This window comes from Diceros bicornis, chromosome 5 (assembly GCF_020826845.1).
Source record: "Diceros bicornis minor isolate mBicDic1 chromosome 5, mDicBic1.mat.cur, whole genome shotgun sequence".
NCBI lineage: Eukaryota > Metazoa > Chordata > Mammalia > Perissodactyla > Rhinocerotidae > Diceros > Diceros bicornis.
The window spans coordinates 14,197,640-14,223,578 of NC_080744.1; the positions used below are offsets into that span (position 1 = coordinate 14,197,640).

The window sequence follows — 25,939 nt, forward strand, 5'->3', positions numbered from 1 at the left end:
TGTCAGACGCTGTGCTGGACATGGAGAGTTCTAAAATGAAGAATGATCCCTGCTGCCAAGGAGCTTAGGTAATTGCAGTCGTGTGACCTGTGCTACAACAGAGATGAGAGTAGGCTGCTGGGAGAGCACACAGAAGGGGCCAACTGCCCAGACAGAAGAAGACTGGGGGGTTGTGGCGGGCTGGGGAATGTGGGGCAGGAAGTTAGGGAAGAATTCCTGGAGAGGATTCCCAAGCTGAGACCTGAAGGTCAAGAAAAAATTAGCCATACTAAAGAAGCTGCGTGTACAAAGGCACAAAACTATGGTGATAATACAAGCTTGAACTGTTTGGTAGACCGTGAGTGTTTTCTATATCAAGATCATGTCAATACCTCATTATGACAAACACAAACACCTTTGATGGCTTTCCTTTCACTTCTGAAGCTGCTTTTCCCTGTTAATAAAGCAGATGTATGCAAGTTGGCAAAGTCCATAGAGAGAGGCAATATAATAAAGTATCATTAAGCTTAGCCTCTGGTGTCAGAGAGCCTCGGTTTGAATCTCAATTCTGATATTTACTAGCTGTAAATTTATCAGGGGCAAATTTTTTGACTTCTCTAATCCTCAGTTTCTGTATTTGTAAAATAAAAATAACACCTTATAAGACAGTTGTAAGGACGGGATAATGTAAATAAGGTACTCAGGACAGTCCCTGGCACATGGGAAATTCTTAATAAATGTTAGCTAAAACTAAGAAAAACAAAAGATGCTGGGGCCACTATGAAGAAATTAACTGGAAACACCATAAACGTTTAATATTTCTGAGCAACTGGATAGAAAGACTAGTTTGAACTACAGGAAAATATAAGAAATCTAAGAAATGTTACTTGTAGTTCCTGTGCAGAGTTACTGGTACAATTAATATGTTGATCATATTCTGTGTTCTATTGTAGACAGTTATCTTTTTTTCTTATTTCTCCTAAGAGATGATAAAATCCTTGAGAGTAGAGACTATGCTCCTTTTGCCTTTGTACTTTTGATACACTCAGCAAAAGGCCCTCAGAAAATATCAGATGAATAAAATGATTAAAACATTCCAATCAAGGTAGTTGGGGTCAGTGGAAAGAGACTAAATAAATTTGGTATCTTTGTACCATAGCAATATCTCTCAAAAATATACTAAAATCATAAAGTGATTAAAATGGGATTTATTAAAGAAATTGAACAGTATTCTTCTTAAGAGAGAACTTTATGACTAGGAAGGCAGGAATCTTGACATACGCCTTCAATTTGAGCACACAAAATTAAATGTTAGGTCTTGTGGTCTCATTGACCCACTTCTTTTTCAGCAGAAAAAACTTTTTTCTCATTTCTCTCATAAATCTTCTCCCAACATTACTTTCCAGTAACATGACCACGTGACACAAGTATCACCTTCAACAAAGTCTTAAAGTGGAAGAAAAAAAATTAAAAAGGAGAAAGGTAAGTAAGCAGAATATTACCTAAAAATACAAGCTGTTCCTCTGCAGGAAGTTTTTTGTGGTTGCCAGATTAAAAGAGATAACAGATAGCATTTGTGAAATACAAAGCTCAAGACAACTACATAAGGTGTACATATTCAGTGGTTCAGAATTTAATGAACCAATTCAACAAAAAACCTTAGGATGTTCTTGCTTGATTTTCAAGGCAGATTTTTTTTTTTTTTTTTTTGCCTCAGCACAATAACAAAATGATCAATTTTATCAAAAGAACACCCTTATACTAAAGTCTGGGTGTTATTAGTGGCAAGATCAAGCATGAATAAGATTTAAATCTACATTAATATACAGTCATGTGCTGCATAATGGTGTTGCAGTCAACGATGGACCGCATATATGACAGTGGTCCCATAAGACTGGTACCATATAGCCTAGGTGTGTAATAGGCTATATATACCATCTAGGTTTGCGTAAGTACACTCTATGATGTTCGCACAATGACAAAATCTCCTAATGACACATTTCTCAGACTGTATCACATTGTTAAGCAACACACGACTGTATAATTTCTTTGCTCTTGTAGACTAATCTTAAGAAAGTACAAAGAGCATTTTACTATCTAAAATTACTTTTAATTTATTCTAAAAGGAATTCAGGGTTAAAAATCACTAAAAAAAAACCCCAATTAATTTTGCATTTCTGTTATGGTTTCTCATGTAACAAGTGAATATGCAGTTTTTGACGACTTAGTTCAGAAGACAGTTATGCTTTAAGGCACTATTTCCCCAAGTGTATTTTGAGGAACTAATATGTCCTTCAAGATGCTCTGTGAAAAAAGTTCCATAGTCAAATAACACATCCTCTCTTGGAAAATATCTGCATACATCACATTCTCCTTCCCTCCATACCTCCTGTTTTGGCTGATTCCTCCACTTAATGCTTTGGATCCTATGGCTTTCCAGCTTCTCAGATACTCTACACTATCATTCACTCCTTTTCTCTTACATAGTCAGCTTCAACGCCTCAGCTGGATTTTCTCTCACTTGACCACATACCTCATCCTCCTTCAGATGTGGCCCTATTTCTATCTGTGCGGCTTCACTGTCTCAATTTCCTTTACTTCCTGTGAAATAATAGAAAGTATATATATTGGTCTCTGCCACTGGTTCCTGGCACAGAGCTCCTAAAACTTTTGGAATTTCCTAAGTGATAAGAGCACTAGGAGCATCTTTTGTTCTCATATTCGGTCTTTGACCCCGATTCCTAACACTGAGCTCCTAAATCCCTTGGAAATTCCTGGGTGATAGGAGTGGCTTTTGTTCTAAAGTAGCAACTCTTGATAGGCTCCTGGATAATTTCAAGATGGGGGCTGGTCACCAGAAAGACCAAGTCATGATTAGAAGTTCAGATCTTTCAGCCCCACCCCACCATGCTCCAGGAAGGGAAGAGGGGCTAGAAATAGAGTTAATGATTGATCATGCCCATGTGATGAAGCCTCCATAAAAATCCTAAAAGTATGGGGTTCACTTCAGGGTTAGTGAACACATCTACGTGCCAGGAGGGTACCACACCTCAACTCCACAGGGATGGAAGCCCCTGCACTCAGGCCCCTTCCAGACCTCGCCCTACATACCTCTTCATCTGGCTGTTCATTTGGATCCTTTATCATATCCTTTATTGTATAGTAAACCAATAGTCATAAGTTAAGTACTTCCCTGAGTTCTGTGAGCCATTCTAGCAAATGATGGAACTCTAGGAGGAGTCACGGAAACCTCCAATTTATAGCTGGTCAGTCGTAAGTACAGGTGACAACTGCACTTGCGACTGGTATCTGAGGAGGATGAGGAGTCTTCTGGGACTGAGCCTTTAACTTGTGGGGTCTGCACTAATTCCGGTTAGTGTCAGTTCTGAATTCAACTGTATGACATCCAGCTGGTGTTACAGAGAACTGGTTGATGTGTGAAAAACCCACATATCTGCTGTCAGAAGTGAAGTGAAGTGTGTAGTGTTCTGCATGAGTAGTAAAGGAGAGACACACAGAAGTGCGTTTTTCCTATACACTCCATTCTGGCTGCTGGTCCCTTCCCTCTACCTCTAAAGCTCACTCTCTGATCATCAGTGATCTCCACATCACAATGTCCAGTGACATTTCCTGATCCTCATTCCCCATGATAGTTCTGCAATATTTCACAATATTAACCTCTGCCTCCCTTTTGAAACACTCTCTTCCCTTGGCTACCATAATAACATACTCTTCTAGTTTACCTTCAATCTCTGCAGCCACTCCATCTCCTTTGCAAGCTTATCCTCTTCTATACATGATTTATATATTGGAGTTCCTTAAAGCCTGGTCCTAGAATTTCTCTTTTCTCATGCCATACAGTTTCAATGATCACCTATAGGCATTTGAATTAAAATTTTCTATTTTCTGCGCAGACTCCTCTTCAGAACTCCAGGCCTATATGCTCAACTACATATTAGACATCTCCTTTTGGATTTCCAAAGGCGTCAAACTCAACGCATTTAAAGCCAGACTCATGATTTTCCCTCCAAACCTCTTCCAGCCTCTCTAAGTAAATGGCATCACTGTCCAACCAGTTAAACAAACCCATAACTTGGTGTCATCCTTGGCCACTTTCTCTAAACGACACATCCCCATCTAATTCATTACCAAATTCTCTGTTTTATTTCCTAAATATTAGAAGATTCATCCACTTCCTACTTGTCTCTCCCTCTCTAAATCTGCATTTCTGTGCTGCATTCAGGGTGAATTTCTCAGTACTAACTTCCAATTTATAAATTCTCTCTTTTACTGTGGCCAGTCTAGAGTTTATCATGTCTATTGAATTCATTATCTCATTATCTCAATGACTACTTTTTATTCAAGATTTCTAACTGATTCTTTTAAACATCCATCTGTTCCTGCTTCATTTCTGCCCATTTTGTTTCACATTTTCTTGCTCATCTTAAATGAAATATATTCATTTGTATCTAAGCATATTAAACATACTTATTGTAAAATTTTAAAACCGTCATAGAACTAATTTCATCTGTAAATTTATGTGTTAATTGTTGATTTTGTTGTCTTTCTTAGCGTTAAATTTCTTCACATTTTGGAATTTTGATTTGCAGACTCATTTTCATTTCAAGTTAGAGTTTTTGTTTGTTCTTTCTCTCTTTCATATTCTCTCTTATTTTTTTGTGAGGAAGATCAGCCCTGTGCTAACATCTGCCAATCCTCCTCTTTTTTGCTGAGGGAGACTGGCCCTGGGCTAACATCCGTGCCCATCTTCCTCCACTTTATACCGGACGCCGCCACAGCATGGCTTGACAAGCGGTGTGTCGGTGCGCAGCTGGGGTCCGAACCCGGCGAACCCCTGGCCACTGCAGCAGAGTGTGCACACTTAACGGCTTGCACTACCGGGCAGCCCCATATTCTCTCTCTTCTTAACTTGCTCTATGCTGATCCTATCCCTGTCTAAAAGTTTTGGAATTACTTGCCTCCCTAGTTCCTAAGTCCTGTGTTAAGATTGGGAATATCACAGATCCAGTCACTGGTGGGTTACTAGGCTATTTCTTGTGTCTTCATTCCTGGGGCTTATAGCTTCTTAAAGGCTGTAACTTCAAATGGTAATTAAAAGTTTTTTTCCTTACCCCAGCCTCCTCTGCCACTTTAAGGAGCCTCACTCTTGTCCCAGCTTTAAGCAATAAATATGGCTTTGCCCCCATCTCACGTGGCACCCTTTTAGTCTCTACTAATCCAAAGGAGTTGCATTCTCTGCCTCCATGCCTGTTCTTGGACTCAGCTAAGTAGGCTTGTGGTTTCAGCCCCCACTCAAGATTTTATGTTTCTAATGTTTTGATTTGTTTTTGAGCTTGGCAATATCTTTTTGGTTTTCTGTTTCTATATTGCATCTATCATTGATACATGTTTGGTGCAGAGGTGGTATATCAAAGTATGAATTTATGGAACCATTCTGACTGGAAATCACTGATCCACTTTTACACTATAACCAGAATTATACTTTCAAAATGAAAATCTGATTACGTCAATTCCCTGCTTCCTATCACTCTTAGGATAAAGACACAAGTCCTTGAAGTCTACAAGGTCTGGTCCCTTTCTGCTCCTACTGCCCTGGCCTTCTTTCAGTTCCTCATACTTGTCATGTTTCTCCCCCCGCTCCCAAGGGTCTCTACACATGCTACTCTCTCTACCTAAAACACTCTTTCTATCCTTCTTTACTTAGTTAATTCCTATTCATCCCTCTGATCTCAACCTACTTGCCATTTCTTCAAGGAAACCTTCCCTGATCTCCTTGTCTAGGTCAAGCTTGTTTTTCTTAAATGCCTTCATAGCACCATGAACCTTTTTTTGTTTGCTGCTTGTTACCACTTATAATTAATTTTATATAATTGCAATTTTATATGTATTTCTATGATTATTATATTAATGTCAGGCTATAAGCTCCATGGGGGCAATGATCATGTCTATTTTTATTTACCATTGTATCCCCAACCTAGCTGCCAAACGACTGAAAGAAAATTCTAACCCTCCAACACGGATTTAAGGTACTCTAAAACATGGCCACAACCAACCCTTTCAACCTCATCTCCCACTACTACCAAACAAGTAAGCTATGCTCCAGCTACTAGTGGTCTACTCACTGTTCTTCAAATTTGCCTTTATGTTCTGTCTCCAAACATTCATGGCTCAAATCATTACCTCTGCTTAGAATAGCCTCCCCACTAACTCTGCCTGATGAAATTCATCTCAAATGTCACCTTGTTCATAAAGCCTTTCCCTAATCTCCTTATCTGCACCTCATTTATGGTATTAGTATGTTTCCTCCCTTATTTTTATGTCTTATCACTTCTTCTAGGTTGTAAGTTTCTTGAGGGCAAAGGCCATATGGCCATTTCCAGAACCACATAATACTCATTTAATATTTGTTGAACTGAATTTGGGCACAGATAATTAAACTTATCTTTGTTGATTTATAGAAGATATCGATTTTATTAGAAAGTGACTATGCTGTATTTAAACCCATCAAACACAATGTTATAGTAAAACCAAACCTTTTTGGTTTTGAGTTATATAAAACCAATGTTTGGTTGTTTTGTGTGTGTTGTACTAAAAAATAAGAACACATGGAGAGGACAAAAGGACATATTTTATGGTTTCTAAAGTAGCACAAAGAAATGTAAATAAAGCTCTATCAGTGTTTTATTTATTCCTTCTGCTATTACATCTTAGAATATCCTTAATTTCTAAATGGGATAGCAAGATTGGGAGCTTAAACTTTTAGGGGTTCTTTGGGTGGGGGTGGAGGGAAGTGGCGATGGGGCAATAAAGAGAGCGGAGCTGTTCCCACTGGAGCTAGAGGACACACAGGTCAGTGGCCACAGTGGCACTCTCATTTGAGACCATGCTACCTACCAGGGAAAATCTGGAGAGGGGTTTCCTTGGGTTGCAGGTCCAAGTTAGTGGGTTAAAGGAGAGAGAAAGGACACAAAGATAAGTCATCTCAGGGTGTGGGGCTCAGTGGGTAGAGAACAGAAAACCCAATGGATATAAGGAAAAAAAGCAATCAAGTCTCAGGACGGCATGGAAAAAGGAGCAGAACAAAGAAACAGTGGGAAAGATTCCTACTGATTCCTTCTACAGCAACACACCAAAACAACTGTATGTCTTTTTATGAGAAATACATAAAAGTGGTCTCTACCTACAATGTATTTATAACCTTGTTAAAGAGAAGTCTTACACACTTGAAGCAATTGTCAGGGAATCCCAAGTAATCTTCAAATGCTAAAGTGATCACTGCAATTACATAAAATAATTGGGTAGATGTGGCAATTCCACTAGTACAGCTAAACTACTGAAAAACACAGGTACAGCTAGAAAAAACTAATGCAAAATAACCAAAAGTTTTGAGTGCATCAAGTGTGGAAAAAAGTTCTCAAGTTCTAAAGCATTTCAAACCACAGAAAGGGTAAGTTCTTTTCTTTGCATTTCCATTGACTCTAAAAATAAACCTGTATTATTTTCCAGATTATAAAAGAAATATAAGCTCATTACTAAAACAATTCTAACACTACACAAATACATAATATAGAAAACCAGTGTTCTATATAACTCTTCTCTTTGGAGGTAGCTTTTGTTATCAGTTGGGTAACAACCACTTTTTGACTACTTGAGACAGTAATAGGAGAGCTGCTCTGAACAAGTTTATACTAATTATTTCAATTTCTCCTTTTACCTCTACCCTTCCCACTCCACTGCAAAGGAAACAGAAAAGGAAAAAGAAAATCCAAAATACATGCTGATCCTCCAAAACAGGCAACCACAAACAAGTTAGCTTCTAAAAAAAGAAAAAAAAAAAAAATCAAAGGTGACTGGGCAAAATTGTTACACTAAGTGGCAGAAACAAATATTACTGATTTTGAAAAATGGAGTAAAAGTAGAAAAAATACTAACCTTTCCTTTCTATTGTCCTTAATAATCCAAAAAGGCGATAGCATTTTTCCCTTCAAAGAAGACTGAAGCAGCCTACCTAATTATCTATGTTTTGTAGCTTTTAAAAAAGAATGTTGGACAAGTGAGGCATTTTGTAGTGCCAGAAAGTAAAGAAGTACTCGAAAACCCCCACAATGATGGGGTATGTCAAAGGGACACAGGAGCCAACAAAAAGCTTGCAATGGCCAAAGCTAGAATAATTTCAGCATCAAAATAAAGTAATATTAGATTATAACCCCTTTAAGTATAAAATAAATATCCATGAGTCCATACTGCTATAAATAAGGGATTAAATAAATAAAAATATGGGGGAGAATAGACAAATTTCCCGTGCAGAAGAGTTCCAAATAATTTATGTAAATACTCTGCCCCCAAGGAGGTGGAGCATAACTCCCCCTCTTTAAGTGTGGGCTGCACACAGTGACTTCCTTCCAAAGATCACAGTATGAAAGGGGGAAAAATGAATAACTTCACAGTGGAGAAACTTCACAAAGGCTTCTTTAGCCAGGTGATCAAAGTTAACATCAACAGTGATAAGTCATGTTGATAGGATGTACTTTTAATATGATGTGATGGGAACAGCACTTTACTTCTGTGGTCTTCCTCCCAAAAAGCCAACACCTCAGTCTAATTATGAGAAAAACATCACACAAATCCCAACTGAGGGACATCCTACATAATACCTGACCAGTGCACCTTAAAACTGTCAAGGTCATCAAAGTCAAAGAAGGTCTGAGAAACTGTCACAGCCAAGAGGAGTCTAATGAGACATGATGACTAAAAGTAATGTGGTGTCCTGGATGGAATCCCAGGACAGAAAAAGGACAGTAGGTAAAAACTAAGGAAATCTGAATAAATTATGGACTTTGGGGAATAATAATGTATCCATATTGGTTCATTAATTGTGACAAATGTACCATACTAATGGAAGATGTTAGTGATAGAAAAATGAGCTATGGGGTATGCACGAACTCTCTGTACTATCTTTGCAACTATTCTGTAAATCTAAAACTACTCTAAAATAAAACTTTATTTAAAAAAACTAAAAAATCCAAAAAAGGAAAAGTACATAATTTTCTTGGATAGAGAGAATAAATATCATAAAATGTCAATTCTTTCTATAAACTATTATCTATTATTTATAGATATATGAATAATATTATTTTTAATATATTTATATTTATAGTTATATTATTATTTATATATTTAATATCTATAAAATATTATCTATTATCTATCTATTATTATATCTACAAAATATTATCTATAAAAATAATGTAATACCAACAAAAAGTACATTATTTAAATAAGATATAAGACAGTGCTATATTTCTGAGTTGAAGGAATAAACAGCCAACTTTTATTTTTTCTATTTTCTATAACCTACTCTTACTTTCTATCACCCAATAAGCTTAAGCTTCCCAATAGGCTATGTAACTGATTTCTTCATTTTCAAAATATACATTAAACAGAATTATCTAGTAGCTTGAGATCCAAGCTGGATCTCAAGTCAGGATGGCAGTACAGTAGAGTCAGAATAAGTGCAGGCTGTGGAACAGACTGCCTAGTATGAATACTAACCCCACAACTAATTAGCAATGTGACAAACTAACAATCTCTCTTGCCCTTAGTTTCCTCACTGTAAAATGGAAATAATCATAGTACCTATCTTATGGAGTTGTGCAGATTACATGAAATAATGCAAATAATATTCTTAGCACATAGAAAGAATTCAAAATATGTTAGCTGCCCCCTCCCATGGTTCTCACCTCCACAGTCAATGTTAAACCATGACCAGGTTAAAACCATGAACAGAACCTGTGATTAAAGACACTACAGGGCTAGCCCCATGACTTAGTGGTTAAGTGCACGCGCTCGGCTACTGGTGGCCCGGGTTCAGATCCCGGGCGTGCACCAACACACTGCTTCTCTGGCCATGCTGAGGCCACGTCCCACATACAGCAACTAGAAGGATGTGCAACTATGACATACAACGATCTACTGGGGCTTTGGGGGAAAAAAAAAGGAGGAGGATTGGCAATAGATGTTAGCTCAGAGCCGGTCTTCCTCAGCAAAAAGAGGAGAATTAGCATGGATGTTAGCTCAGGGGCTGATCTTCCTCAAAAAAAAAAAAAAAAAAAAGACACTACAGTATGAGACTGAGTGAGTGCGTGAGTGTGTGAGAGTATGTGTGTGTGTGTGTGTAGGGGTTGAGTGAGTACGTGAGTGTGCGAGTGTGTGTGTGTGTGTGTGTGTGTGTGTGTAGGGGTTGAGGAGGATCTGGCTAATGCCCACAGCCTGGCATCCTTCACAAAGTGACTCACTTAAGCTAGGACTTAATTAGAAATCTAAGAGTAAGGAACCAAATGTTATGATGTCCATATGTCATTTTTTCCCTCTGATGACATGTCAGAGTGATAACCAGGTAATGGACATTGAAATGGAATTGATAAAACAAAATATCGGAAAGTAATTAAGAATTTGGTATACTTAAATGTTTTCACAACCATGGAACTATGTGGCTTTGTGATTTTCACTTTCAAGTTCTTATTTTGGTGAAAGACTGATATTGATAAAACACTTTACGTATATTTTGCAGGGTTATTTTGGTCCATTTGAAGAGCAACTGTGGTTTTCATTTATGTTCCAAACTTAAACCCAGTAAGATGGCCTATCTATTATCTCTTTCCTAAACAGATGAGAAATTTTTCAAGAGGTTTTCTTGCCATTCATACCATAACATGTGGAGATCTTTTTCTGGAGAGGGAGATATATTATAATTGGAAAGATTCAATTTAGATTAAGTCTATAACTTTATATATACAAGTAATTTCTAGGCATTTATGGTTTAGACAAGACTGAGAAAAAGCTCTGCTGATTAAACTAAATGATGTCAGGTTAAGTTTGCAAGCTTCTTTTTCACATTAAAGAAAGGGTACTTGCTATAATTACTTAAACACCAAAGGCAAATCTGATACTCTAACCTACCTTCAAATCTTAGAGTGCCTACTACATAGGAGGTATATTAGGGATATATGCTTTCTGACTAGATTTTTAAGAACTGCAGTGAAATTATAAATTTTTAAAACAAGGTCTAGTACTGTTGTGGATTACTGCGGATCTGAAGTGAAAAATCAGCTTACCCATTTTCCAGAGATCAAGAAGCATGAGTCCTGCTACCAGGCCTTCTGACCAAGTTGAGATAGCATTAGTGATACTGAGTTGAAGCCTGTTCAGTACCATGAGAGGCCTCTCTCCAGCTCATACACTGTTCTTCTGACTCCTTTACTGCTGATGCTTACAAAATCCACTTGCCTGGTCATAAGAAGGATGTTGTGAATAGCACTCAGAGTGCCCAGATGGCCCTGCACCATGAGGGCCCACAAGAGAAATCTCTTTGGTTTAAATATTATGAGTAATGGTACTTTCCCTGAAAAATCTGTTTCCATTTGATCTTATGAATTATGCGAATACTCCAAATCAATGAATCTTACAGGGGCAATAACTTCCTTGGAAGGTACACCAGAACTGGATGTTTTCCAACTTCCCCACTTGCCGATATTGCTCCACTCTCCCCACCTCCATCCCAGCTCCTCTGAGAATCTCTTTAGGTAAGGAGAGAAGTTTATAATAGGAGTGTAGGATGCTTATGAATGATGCGCAGGCAGACAAAAAGATGAACCCCTGCTCTTCGGCAATCATATTTTCATCTTCAAGTTTGTCGGCAGCCAAATTAATAGAGCACTTCATGGTATGCATTTTTTTTTTTTTGAGGAAGATCAGCCCTGAGCTAACATCCGTGCTAATCCTCCTCTTTTTTTGCTGAGGAAGACTGGCTCTGAGCTAACATCTATTGCCAATCCTCCTCCTTTTCTTCCCCCAAAGCCCCAGTAGATAGTTGTATGTCATGGCTGCACATCCTTCTAGTTGCTGTACGTGGGACGCGACCTCAGCATGGCCGGACAAGCAGTGCGTCGGTGCACGCCCGGGATGCAAACCCAGGCCGCCAGTAGTGGAGTGCGCGCACTTAACCGCTAAGCCATGGGGCCGGCCCCATGGTATGCATTTTTGTAGCAACCTCAAACCTCTTATTTTTCCTAAGCTTATTTTCCCTTTGTGTTCTTTTCTTATTTTAAAACTTTATTTTATTTTAACTTATTTTAAGTTTATTTTATTTTCTGCGTTGTGTACATTATTATAACCATCTTATATCTCTTATAGAACAAAGTGGGGCAGAAATAATCTATAAATAAAGAATATCCATTGGGGGGGGATGAATACTTGAAGGAACTATATATCCTTCCTAACACTATTTAGAAAAACCCATGAACTATATATCCTTCCTAACACTATTTAGAAAAACCCATGTCTAAATGAAACACTGCAATAAAACCTAAGATCTGAATTAATTGATCTTAATTGTATTTGGGAGAAAAATCAGCCTTTACAACAGTGAAAAGTCTGAAATAGAAACTATTTTAAAAGGAAAAAAATAGTTATCTTGAAATAAATACATTAACACAAAATTAATGATTAATAAAGTGTTACCACTGAAATAATAACTAGGTAAGAATAATTTATATAGATTAAAAAACGTGTTAAGTAAATTTACTACTCATTCTGGAATTGCTGCTTATCTTACAGATTTAATAAACATTTTAAATTTTTTTTGGTTAAAGTGAATATTTTATTTTTATAGGAAGCCTCTACCTACCACATTCCTGAGAAGTGTGTTTTAAAATTCTGTCATAGAAGCAAGGTACACACAACAATGATTCATAAAGACAATCTCACCACACCCCAAATAGTTATCACACAAACATTATCTGTGACACATCAAGAGGAGAATCAACTTGCCATTACGATTTTGCCAGAGAGAAATCAGATACGGGAGCTTGGCAACACTGTGTTCCTAACAGCGCTGTTCTAAGATACCCGAGCACTTGACTAACGCAGTTGGGGAAATTTTGTTTCAAACACCATGCAAAGTATACCTTTTTTGAATATTTGGAAAAAAAGGGATATGAGGCCAAATTCATTATAGAAACTTTGCCTGGCTTCATTCATCTTCCTACTTATTTCCTTCATGACTTCACTTAAAACCCACCTATCTGACAGTTGATCATTCACTTCATTAGCAGTTGGTACAAGGAAGAATAATTCTGAGTGGTGTAGACTATTTCAGCAGTCACATGACAAAACAGAACTCTTGCATGTGTCGAGCAGGTGGAGTGGGTGGAACGCGCACGGACAGAAGGAAGTACCTAGTCAGACCGGCCTTATTTGACCTAGGGCAATGTGACTGCCCTGAGTTATGAGGTCGTGAAAGATGAATAGTATGAAAAAAACTAAGAACCATTTTTTGTGTTCTTCAGTGAATTCTGGATTGGCATCTATTAATGCCTATTTATTTCCCCAAGTTACTTAGATCACCCTTGACTAGCCAGATGTAACTATTTTAAAAATAAGGAGTCAAGGTTAGATCTACTTGTTTCCCGCATGTAATAAGTTTATAGATTAGAGCCCTTCTTAAACCCTATTGAACTAGGACTTAAACGCTGCTACCAGATTAGCTGCCTTAAGAGTCACAGTCCAAGTTTATGCTTTCTACTGCTTCTTTTTTTTTTAATCTTAGGTTTATGAATACATACTAACAGTAACTTATTTGGGTGATTATTTCAGATGCCCTCGAGAAAAACATGCAATTCCATTGGTTTGATATTCCACATAATTATGGAATTATAATTTTCCCCAATTAGCACCTTCTCCTTGGGCTACTTAACATATTTTTTAAAAAATCATACTCTAGGTAACGTACATCATCATAATGCTAATATAACTACTTGAAAACATAACTGTTGGTTATGGAAACATGACAAACTTCTATTTTGAAAGTGGAAGAAGTATATTATTCTTAGGACCAAGTTTCAGTACCTTAAAATGAGTTTCATATATTTAGTTAAAAAAATAGATTTCCAATCTAAGACTCATTAAGACTTCTAATGATTTTGAGTATTTGACTTTTATAATTGCTTGTTTTTGTAAAGCAGTATGAGTGCACTTCTAAGAAACTGTTTTTATGTAATAGTTGTTCTTAAAATGTGCCCCAAACCAGCAGCATCAGCATTACCTAGGAACTTTTTAGAAATGTAAACTCTCAGCCCCACCCCACACTTTCTCAGTGAGGAACTCTGGGTATAGGGCCAGCAATCCTGTTTTAGCAAACCCTCCAGGTGATTCTGATGCACTAAGGTTTGAGAAGCAGTATTCTACAATACAGCAGAAACATCAGTGGATAAGTTTATAATTTAAAATTTTATTTTAAAGTTTCTGATCTTTAAAAATATGTGAGCTTTTAAAAAGAAATGTAAAAAGTACTCGTAAAAATATATAATTGTATAAAGTAAAAAGTGAAGGCCCTTCCTGGATTGGAGTTTAACTCAGAAATAACTGGATTAATAATTGTTCCTGTAACTCCTAGCCTTAAAAACACTAAAAGAACCAACCACTTTTTAAATTCCATTGGAAAGAAACTATTGGTAACTAGTTGACTAAAATTAAGAAAATGTTTAGAAGTAATCTCCAATCACTTATCATTTCCAATCATTAGTAATCAACAAAACTTATGAAAGTAAACTGGGAAAAATGACAAGTTTTTGATTCTAGATTTCAATTTAGCAAAAAATTACTCAAACACTTGCTCAGAGCAGACATGGGGGCAGTATGTTCTTCGACAGCAGGAGCAGCAGCATGACACTCAAGTTTAAAGACCCAAGGAACAAGGCCTTCTACCTCTAAAGCCAGCCCTTAAGAGCTAGTCTTCAAGCAGGAGGAACAACTATATGGAGAAGAGTGTTTAAAAGTTAAGGAGGTATAATAAAAATTCCACTTCAATACTTAATCTAACATCTGCCATTGCAAACACAATGAGGTATTTACACTTTAACATTGCTTTTACATTACACTTTTAACCTTGCTACTTTAACATTATTGAAACATAATTTCAAGCATAGTTGGTGTCAAACTCCACAAAATTTCTACAATTTAGGCAAAAAAATATGTCCAGGATTATATACACACAAAAACACTGAGCATAGTTTATTCTATCTTAGGTTCTTTATGGTATTGAAACATTTACAAGAGGTTATGTAAATCAACAGAAAGAAATAAAATAACTTGGGTGGCAGAAAAAAATGAGAACTCACTGCCAAGTAAATGCTACTGCCAAATGATCTTTAATGGCTAACATCCTTACCTCCATTTTTCTCTCACTGTAGCAAAACCAACTAAGAGATGGTAATCAAAACAAATTCTGCAGTGTTTCTGCCAAACTATTTTCTATTCAACGCCCCAAGCATGCTGTAAGAATGAAAGCATTCAGTGCTGATGTCTGGCCATAATTTTTTAAATTACATTATAAATTTTCATTCTGTTGAAGCCATTTTAACCAATTCTCCGTTATCTACAGAGAGCAGAGTTTTGAATAGCTAGCAAGATGAACTGAAATGATGTACTTTTCCCCCTATACACCCTCTACTAGAGGAGCTTATGAACAACTGAAAATCCAAAACGCAAACTGCAAAAGGGGCAAGGAACAAAAACATTAGGACTGAATCATGGGTGGGTGTGTTCGAAGGGGGAGGGAAGGGAGATAACAAGAGAGAAAATGCAGGATAAGAAGCTTTCCACTTTATACCCTTTTGTTTTCTAGGTGAAAAGTTAGTATGTTGTCCCTGTCCCCTCAAGGCGATCTCACATCAACAATTATTAATGATGACTTGGTGGCTCAAAAGAAAAACCCATCTTAAAATGAAAGTTGTGAAAGTATGTGTAAAGTATGAGTCATGGAGACTTTAGAATTCCTACCTGATCATTCTAGGAAAAATGATCAACAAAAACAACAGCTCTTTCTACATAAAACTATAGTGAAGGAAAGTGATATTGAAAAAAAGAATCCAGGCAAAGACAGTTTGCATCGCCATGATGAAACTCATTTCTAGCTCCTGGGCTAGACTTGACCATTGTAACAAGCAAGACCAATCCCAGTCATTAGAGCTATTCAAAAATACTAATTCTCTTGCACATGGTAGGATTGCATTCCTGTCCTGCTGAACTCAGCTGTAGCTATGTAACTTGTATTAGCTAATAAAATGTGAGCAGAAGTGACAGGTATCACATCTGAGCAGAAGCTTTACAAGCCAGCGAGTGCTTCACCACTTTCTCTTCTCCCTCTGTCACAGTGACTGGCAGTATTTCAGAAAGTTGTTCTGAGTCCTGGAATGAGGATGATGATGACACAGATGACCTACAATGGACATGTAGCATGAACAAGAAATAATTTGTGGTTTTAAGCCATTGAAATTTTGGGTTTATCACTGCAGCATAACCTAGCCCATCTTGACTAATACAATCAGTCTTTTATTTTCTCTATACTGCTGATATATTTCTTATTCAGTTACTTTACAGAGAAGTTGGCGATTAATTTACAGACTCAAGGTTATATTCTAAGCATCAGTTCAAAAAGAATCAAGACCCAAAACTGAAAAAATTAACAGTGATTGTCAGTTATTTAAATCAGGAGACTAAACACATCTTTAAAAACTACCATGCTTTTGTTTCTTCAAAGTTAAGACCATGGGCAACTAAATGCACACACAAGGTTGTTTTTGTTTTTCCTTTTAAATTTATTGGACTGCATGCCAGGCACTGCAATAAGTGCTTTTCAAGGAGTATCTCATTTAATCTTCACATAAGTCATCAAGAGGTTAGGTGACTTAGCCTAGGTCACATAGCTAGCAAGGGAAGTAACTTGCCAAGAGTAAAACTCAAGAAGTCTTTCAAAGCTAAGCCTGACAAGCAGCTGTTATCTCTAACACGTTATATAATTGAATGTACACCCATTTGTTCATTCTGTCATTCAGGCACTAGGTATCTCCGGAGTATTTATCATGTTCAAGGCTCTTTTCTCAGTCCTGAGGATCTAACAGTGAGTAAGACATACGGTCTTCAATCTCAGGGCATTTACATTCTAATGGAGGAGACTGACAAGTAAACACAGAAATACATAGGCAACTGTAGATACTAAGTGCTATGTAGGAATTAAATCAGTTATCTATTGTTGTGTAATAAACCACTCCAAGACTTGGGTTAAAATAAGCACTATTTTATCACAACACAGTGGGTTGGCAATTTGGGTTGGGCTCAACTGGACAGTTATTCTGTTCCACACAGAATTGGCTAGCCTCATTCATGTGTTCATAATTAGTTGGCAGGCTGCCTAAAGGCTGTCTGGTCCCAGATGACCTTACTCACAAGTATGGAGCCTTAGTTGGGATGCCTGTGCGCTTACTCACACTCGCTCTCTCTCTCGCTATGTGATCTCATCCTAAAGAGACTAACGTGAGCTTATTCACAAGGTGGTAGTTCCTAAACAGTGATAGTATAAGCTGTATAGCCTCTTCAGTCGTTGCTTGAAAGTCCCACAATGTCACATCTGCCACATTCTACTGTTCAAAGCAAGTCATAATGCGAGACCAGATTCAAGAGATGGAGAAATAGACTCCATCTCCTGATGAGAGTAACTGCGAAGAATCTGCAGCCATTTTTAATCCACCACAGAAGCAACTAAGGTTGATGTAACTGAAAATACAGGCAGAGGGTGGGTGAGCAGAATGGGGTTACTTGAGAAGAATCAGGGAAGACCTCTGAGGTGCTGATAATGATCCAGCCATTTGAAGATGGCACATTAAAGGCTGAAAAAATAGCAAGTACATAGATCTTGAAGCAGGAACAAGTTCAGTATGTCTGAGGAAGAGGAAACATTCTAGTGCGTCTATAAATCAGTGAAAGACAAAGCTAAAAAAAAACAGAGATGAGGCTGAAAAGAGAGGTAAAGATCAGATGTTGAAAGGTTCTATATTCCATGATAAGGAACTTGGATTTTATTCTAAGTATAATGGAAAAGTCATTGAGGCAAGGGGGAAAAAGCAAGGAGACTACTTAGGAGTTTAGGTGAGAGACAATGTTAATGGATATGGAAAGAAGTAGCAATTAGATTACAGGATATATTTGCGGATTATGACCTATAATACTTGTCAGTCAACTTGATGTGGGTCTAGTGAAAAAGAGTAATTGTGGCTAGAATCCTTGGTTTTTAGCTTGAGCAATTAGGTGAATGGTGGTGCCAATTACCCACTCACTTAAGCTTGAAAAAATGAATACAATTTAATTTCTACCTCCACTTATCTACTCAATGCTTTTCCCCAGAAGTACTTGTTAGAGTCAAAATAATATGTTTTCAGAGTACTGCTATTCATAAAAAGAAATCCATGAACTTAAAACTGCTCTAAAAAAATTAAGTTTATTAAATTAAAAAAAAGAAAAGAAATCCAATCCAAGAAAATCCAAAACACTATGTCTTACAGGAGGTGCTGAATGACAAAGACGTGTCAATCCAGTGCTACATAAAGGCTGACTCAAGTGCTCTACAAAGGTTCATACCTAACACTTTTTAATTTAGTCATTGTTTCTCCCAAATGACAACACTTTCTGGGGAATTTTCTGGAAAATGTTATAAAACTGTTTTTGCAATACTTATTTTTTAAAAAATTCTTATCCCATGTATTTTGGGTAAATATCATTCTTCATTCTGACATTCCAAGTAAATTTCTAAGAAAAGAGTCATACACAAACACAAGAATCATTGTCAACAGATAACAAGATGCACAATATACTAAGAATTTGTTTAGATAGCATAACCATTAGCCTAATCATGTTCCTAGCATTCCCATTGTTGGCCTATAACCATAGCCTCACTTCTTAAAAAAGTATTTGGCATGGAATAGGTGCTGAATAAACAGTAACTGAATCTACATCATAATTCTATGCTAAGATGCTCTAACTGTCCTCAAAATGGAGGCTATATAATTAATCTGCTAGTCACTCAGAACCCTTCCCTCTTCTAAAAAGAAAAATACAAACCAAAACCTTTCTTCTTCTGAAAATTTGAAACCAAATAAATATTTTTTTAAGCAGGATACACTGTACACTTGAAAAACATCTACAAGGTAGGTAGTGTTGGGGAAGAGGGAGAATCCTCCTTTGCCCTTTTCCTTAAGGTTCTTATGGCTGGCCAAATAATTAAAAGACAGGTTTAGCAGGAGAAAATAATACCAAGTTTAACAACATGTATACATGGGAGAAACCAGAGAAACTGAGTTTCTCAACAAAAATGGCAGAGATTCTCTTCTTAAATACTATCTTCAGCTAAAGACAAAGGAGGATCTTGCTGGTGGTGGGGGGAGACAGAAGGGAGCCAGAAATTGCAATAATCAAGGGTATGCAGATTTAAGTCCTCTCCTTCCATATGATAAGAGTTTCCACAGATAAGGCCATCCCCCCCTCTTCCCAATACAGAGAGGGAGATACCTTTACAAATGGAGATTTCCCTTATAAATGTAAATGTTTGTCGGGCAACTCTTTGCAGGGCCACCTAGAGAATGTGGCCTGGGAGAGACAGAATTTTTGATAAGATAGGCTTGTTGGTGCCTTTCCTATTGTAACATCTATTTTACATTATATTACAGCCATCATATGGTATTGGCTCCTTCCTGAAACAGGTCTTCTATGCTAAATTCTTTAGGTAGTTTGGGGGAGGTCAAATGTCTGTCAGAGAAAATAGTCAAGGTAAAGAGACATATTTCAGGGTGGTCAATTTTGATCTGCGACAGTAGCAAGTCTTATTTTGCCCAGATTTACAGAAGGTTAAATAAAAGAATTAGAAAGGGCCAAGGCTAGTCCCATCTGAATCTTACTATACTCTAAACTATGTTGGTTAGATATCTACCCAAAACTGTTTCCCTAAAAATGCAGATACTATACGTGCAAGAACTAAAACTATAAAACTTAGAAGAAAACATACACATAAATCTTCATGACCTTGGATTAGGCAATGATTCTTTAGACATGACACCAACAATGACAGGCAACAAAAGAAAAAAGATAGATAAGTTGGACTTCATCAAAATTAAAAATTTTTGTGCTTCAAAGGATACCATCAAGAAATTGAAAAGACAATCCAAATGGGAGAAAATATTTGTAAATCATATATCTGATAAAGGTCTAGTATTCAGAATACATAAAAAATTCCAACTCAACAATAAAAAGACAAGTAACCCTATTAAAAAATGGGCAAAGGATTTGAATAGACATTTTCTGAAGCAGATATACAAAAGGTCAATAAGCACATGAAAAGATGTTCAACATCATGCACCATAAAGAAATGCAAATCAAAATGACAATGCTATACCACTTCATACCCACTAGGATGGCTATAATCAATAAGACTGAGAAGAACAAGTGTTAGTGAGGATACGGAGAAATTGGAACTTTTATACACTGCTGATGGGAATGGAAAATGCGCAGCTGCTTTGGAAGTTTGGGAGTTCCTCAAAGGGTTAAACAAAGAGTTACCATATGACCTGGCAATTCCACTCCTAGGTATATACCCCAGAAAACTGAAAACATGTCCAAACAAAAACTTACAAACGAAATGTTCATAGCAGCATTATTCTTAATAGCCAAAAAGTGGAAAAAACTCAAATGTCCATGAACTAATGAGTGGATAAATAAAATTCAGTATATCCATACAATGGAATATTATTTGGCAATAAAAAGAAACAAGGCACTGATTCATTCTATAATACAGATAAACTATGGAAACATTATGCCAAGTGAAAATATGAAATGTCCAGAATAGGAAAATCCATAAAGACAGAAAGTAGATTAGTGGTTGCCAGGGACTAAGTGAAGGAAGGAATTGCGAGTGACTACTAATGGGTGTGGGGTTACTTTGGGGGGAATTAAAATGTTCTAGAATTAGATAGTGGTAACGGTTGTGAAACTTTGTAAATATACTAAAACCCACTGAACTGTACAGGCTAAAAGGGTGAATGTTATGGTTTATAAATTATATCTCAATAAAACAAAAAGAAAACAAATGCAGATACTAAAGAACTGAGATATGACTTGGTCAAGACCCTACATTATGCCAAAAGTGAAACCTAGTCAAGGACTTTATAGTCTCCAGTTCCATTTAGAATATCCTGTAATCGTATTAAGACACCAGAAATTATAAGATGAACCACTGATTTAGTAATAACTTTTAAGCAAAAAATGAACGAAAGAAGTTTTCTTTTTCAGTAACCAACAAAATTATATATTAATCCATACAGTTCCATACTACAGCTTCATATCCGGGTTAAGGCTCTTCTGAATCACTTTTGGCCATAGCAGCTCTGTACATCCTCGTGGTGACAGGTTACGTACCACTCTCCTTAGAACCTATGTTCTTCAGCTTTCCTTTTGTATCATTTTTAGGACCAACAGCAAAGACAGATTGAAGAATACTAGGTGTTTCCTGTATTTTGCATTCAATTATTGCTTTTTCTTTCAGGTGAACTATGTCATTCTGTAAATTAATCAACTTCTCTTGAATGTCGATGGGAAGCTTTCGGCAGACAGAAGTTTGCTGCCTGAGTGACAGCTTTTCAAAATGCAAAAATCAATTACAACAATCTCTCCTTGCTTTAAAATCTGTACTTTAGTCTGAGAAATGCGTTACTTACCACTGCCTTTTACTGCCTTGTTAGAAAACCTTCAACAAATATTTAAAGTTAAGATTTAGGTTAAACAGCATGTGGAGCTGCCAATACAACTAACTTAACTGAGGTGACAAGTGGATGAATAGACATACGCTGTGTACAGCTCAATTTGTGCCTACCCAGACAATGACCACCACCAAGTCTCAGCTCTACATGGTAGCTGGCAAGTTTCTGCTGACGTCAATTATAAGACACACTCTGGCTTCAAAAAAAGTAATATATAAAAAAATATGCATACGAAAATTAGGAAAATAAAATAAATTCACAGCCAGAACTTATTTTTAGCTTCTTAATCTCTGTCACCTCTAAGCTGTAGGCTCTGAGCTCAAGACATGTGATCATGGTGCTACTCCCTAAATAATGAATACAAAAATGGTCTTTTCTCATTCATGAGCTTACAGAGAACAACGTTGGACATCTAAGTAACCATTAATGGAAAAGGACCAAGAAGAATTTGTAACATATTATGCAGAGTTCATGGGAAGAACATAAATGATCTGTACATTATTCTACAGAAAAAGATCTGGAAACTTCACACAAAGATGAAAAAACTCAAGCCTCACAGAATTAGGATTCCTAATCTTTCCTTTATGTACACTTACAGGCAATTGTTTTAAGAGAGACAGAAAGAGGCGAAATAAGACAGTCAAGAATATTTCCTTTCTGGGCTATTTTATTAAACTTCACTTACAAATTTAAAAAATGTTCGACCTAAAAAATGGGGGGAAAAACTGTCCAGCTCTTTTCACTTAGCAGATTCATGGCACAAATGTAACTAAACAGTCGAAGCCATCATGTAATAAGCAACCTTAAAGAAACGTGTTCTATTTGGGCACTTTTATACACTGTTGGGAGTATACATTGCTACAATCATTTTGGAAAGCAATTTGGCAATATGTAGTGAGACCTTTAAAAATATCCATACCCTTTGACTCCAGAGTTCTATTTCTGGGAATCTCTTCTAAAGAAATCATCTGAAAACATGCACAAAGATCTTCCAAGCATTACTTACCATAGTAAAAAATGGAAACAACTGAAAAAGCCCACCAACAGAGAAAGGATTAAAAAATTGTAGTACATCTATAAGACCAGAGTATTATATAGTTATTGTAGAATATTTACCAAGAATGTCTTTTCGCTTTGTTCTTTTCCTGGTGGTATTTTTTTTATTTTAAAGTAATATATGCTCATTGTAAAAAAAAAAAAAAAATTCAAAAAATAAAAATGAAAACCTGAAATCCTTTCATTCTCTTATATTCTATCCCAACTCTTAAAGTTAACTGTTGTTAAGTTTTTACATATATGTAACTTCTAGAAATTTTTTAGGCATATAGAAACTTATCTAAGAAACATTTATATATGCGTAATCTTTTGTTTTGTTTTTAACACATATGTGGGGCCATATTAAGCATGCTGTTCTTCAACTTGCCTCTTACACTTATTTTGGCTGTTGTTCTATATTAGCACATATAGACCTATCTCATTCATTTTAGATGGATGTTTCACTATATATCAGGTCCTTGACTGATAGATATTTAGATTGATTAGTTTTTCTGCTTATAAAGAATAGTATAACTAAAATACTTAGACATATAACTTTATGTACGAGTGTGAATACATCAGTCCCTACGAGTAGAATTTCAACATTTTAGGTGTTCAAAGTTATAGCCAAATCACCCACCAAAAACACTGTACGATACCCCCCTCTCCACCTCTCCAAACCATTCAAAATACTAAACACTACTAACTTTAAAATCTCTGCCAATCCAGAAGATAAATATTTTAATTTGCATATCTGTAATTATGAATAAGGTTAATCCACTTTTCTACTTCATAATTCATCTTTTTCTTATAGGCATAAGAGTCCTTCGTATATTCAGGAAATTAGCCTTTTGTTACATGAGTTGTAAACAATTTTTTCAGTTTGTTGTTATCTTTTAACAGTGTTTATAGTGTTTTTTACTGCCTAGAAAATTTCTCTATTCTTACCATTACGGCTCCTGTATTTTACATATGCCTCGAAGGTCCTTCCATCTCAAATATTTAAAAGAGCATATGTTTTCTTCTACACCTTTTATAATTTCATTTTTATTGAGAGCTTTCAACAACTGTAAATTAAAACGTAGATATATAATTATTTACACAGTTGGAGCTCAACTAGGTAAAAAAATCGAAAAACACTGCAAGGAAATAAAATATTGAGTGATTATTGTTGAATGGTAGGATTATATATAATTTTCTTTCCTGTAATTTCCAAATTTTCTACAATGAACATGCACTACTTTGATAATCAGAAGAAAACAAAATTTCTTAAAATCAACATATTTAAAATTTTCCTTAAGTTTTTGATGGTACTGGCTTCAATTCTCAATCAAGTGTTATTTGAGCTCCTGACTAGATGGAGTCTAACACTGAGGCAGAACCTTGTATTTTCTTTCAACTCCACTGATACGGATGACATGACAGGAGAAAATCTTAAATTGCCAAATAAGGGTCTGCTGAAAGCAAGACTGATGGTTCTATTTGGGAAGCAAATTTGAACAGTAATCACAATAATAGTTACACCTATTAGGTACTCACTATGTGCCAAGTGCTGACACATATTAACTCAATTATTCTTCACAACATCTTTATGAGACATTATTATCTCCATTTTACAGACTGGGAAACTAAGGCACAGAAAGGTTAAGTCTCTTGCTCAAACTATGGAAGCTACGAAGTGGCAAAGCCAGGATTGGAATTCAAAGAGTCTGGCTCCAGAGTCCCTGTTCTTAACTTCTAAACTAAAATGCTATTTACAAGAGTAACAGAAAAACTGGGAAGCTACTTCTGACAACCCAGTAAGTGTGTAAGAATGGAACTAAGCCACAAAAGGGCCTGAGAGTGAGATTTATCCAAAAAATAAAAAAAGAGCGGCCTATGGGAAATGTGATATGCCATTTATTTTTCACAAGCCTCTAGCTTCAGAGATTTGAGAAAAAACTTCAGGAGGAAGTTCTTTTCCTCTTTCCTTACTTACTCAGGTGGTGTCTCTAAGCTGAGTCCCCAAGCTGTTTCCCAAATCTAATGCCAGTGCATTGCCCCAAGATAACAGTGCTCTGAAGAGCTGGATAATAACAATTACTTGTCACATAAACTGTTGCTAACATTAAATTCTTTTAAGAGTAAAAGCTAACAGTAGTGGCAAATGCCTATGATTTCCCTGGTGGATCTTTTGTTCTTTGCCTCTCGGTTTGCCAAACTCTGCTAAAATCTTTCAAAATGTGCACATTTTTCTCCCATAATACTGGGGGGGATGTGTCCACTATATCATCTTCAACGTTACTTTCCCAAAAAAAGTTAGCCCAGTTTGGGATGTATACTTCTGGCAAACCAATTTTTAGTGCTTTGCATGAAGCTGAAAGTCAAACAAAAGGTAAACAAATATGGAACTTTTTCTTCGTCACAGATTAGATGGAGAACTTTTCAGAACGAGCTCTTCTGATTCTGAGCTCTACCCAGCATTAGTCATAATAATGTCATGCTTCCTTTTCTGGCTTTGCCTTTGTCAGTATTACTGCCTCAAAGGCCCCTTCACGTACCTAAGAGACAAAATATTTTCAACTTGCTTTCGTGATATTTTTTTTTAAATAAAGGATTTAAAAAGTACATACTTGACCATAAAAATGTAGACACAAACATAAGGAAAGGCATATATAAATTTCTGTAAATCAACCTTGTCCTTTGTTAGTACTTGTAAGCTTTTCTGAGTATAAATGGCCAAAGGAAAAAGGTTTTTCTGAGGAAAAACCTTCCAAGTTGGCATCAATTTTTAAGAAAGAATAGAGTTTAACTACAGATGAATGGCCATAGATTGCCAGGGATAAGAGCCACAAGCCTGAAACCCAGGAGAGCTCTCTACAATCTAATTTTGATGTTATGACTGCTTTCTAAGGATTTACTGTACAAAATTCACCTCAATTTTCTAATTTGTAAAATAGGGATTAAAATAATTGCACACTGCTGCTATAAAAAATCATGATATTCCTATCAGAAACTACTAGGGCATTTATAAATTGATAGAACAAATGATTATCTTGCAAAAAAAATAACTTTAAATTAGTTTATGAACATACTATATTTGGAAAAAACAAATGTGAGCAATGAATATCTCTTGATATAGTGGATGTTGATAGTTTTCAAATAGAGGGATGTGACCCACAGGGAAATGACAGAGTAACCCCAAAGAGAGAGTAGAGACCTAGAGAGAAAGTCAGCCAGAGGTTATACAAAAAGGGCTGACCTGGCCCTTTCTTACACGGACTTTT

The 25,939-nt window shown here is 36.4% G+C and overlaps 1 protein-coding gene across 2 annotated transcripts in view; it reads right to left on the reverse strand.

Moving 5' to 3' along the window:
- The window catches only part of PRORP (protein only RNase P catalytic subunit), a 128,182-nt gene that overhangs the window by 51,494 nt on the left and 50,749 nt on the right, over window positions 1–25,939 (reverse strand). The window lies entirely within an intron of this gene.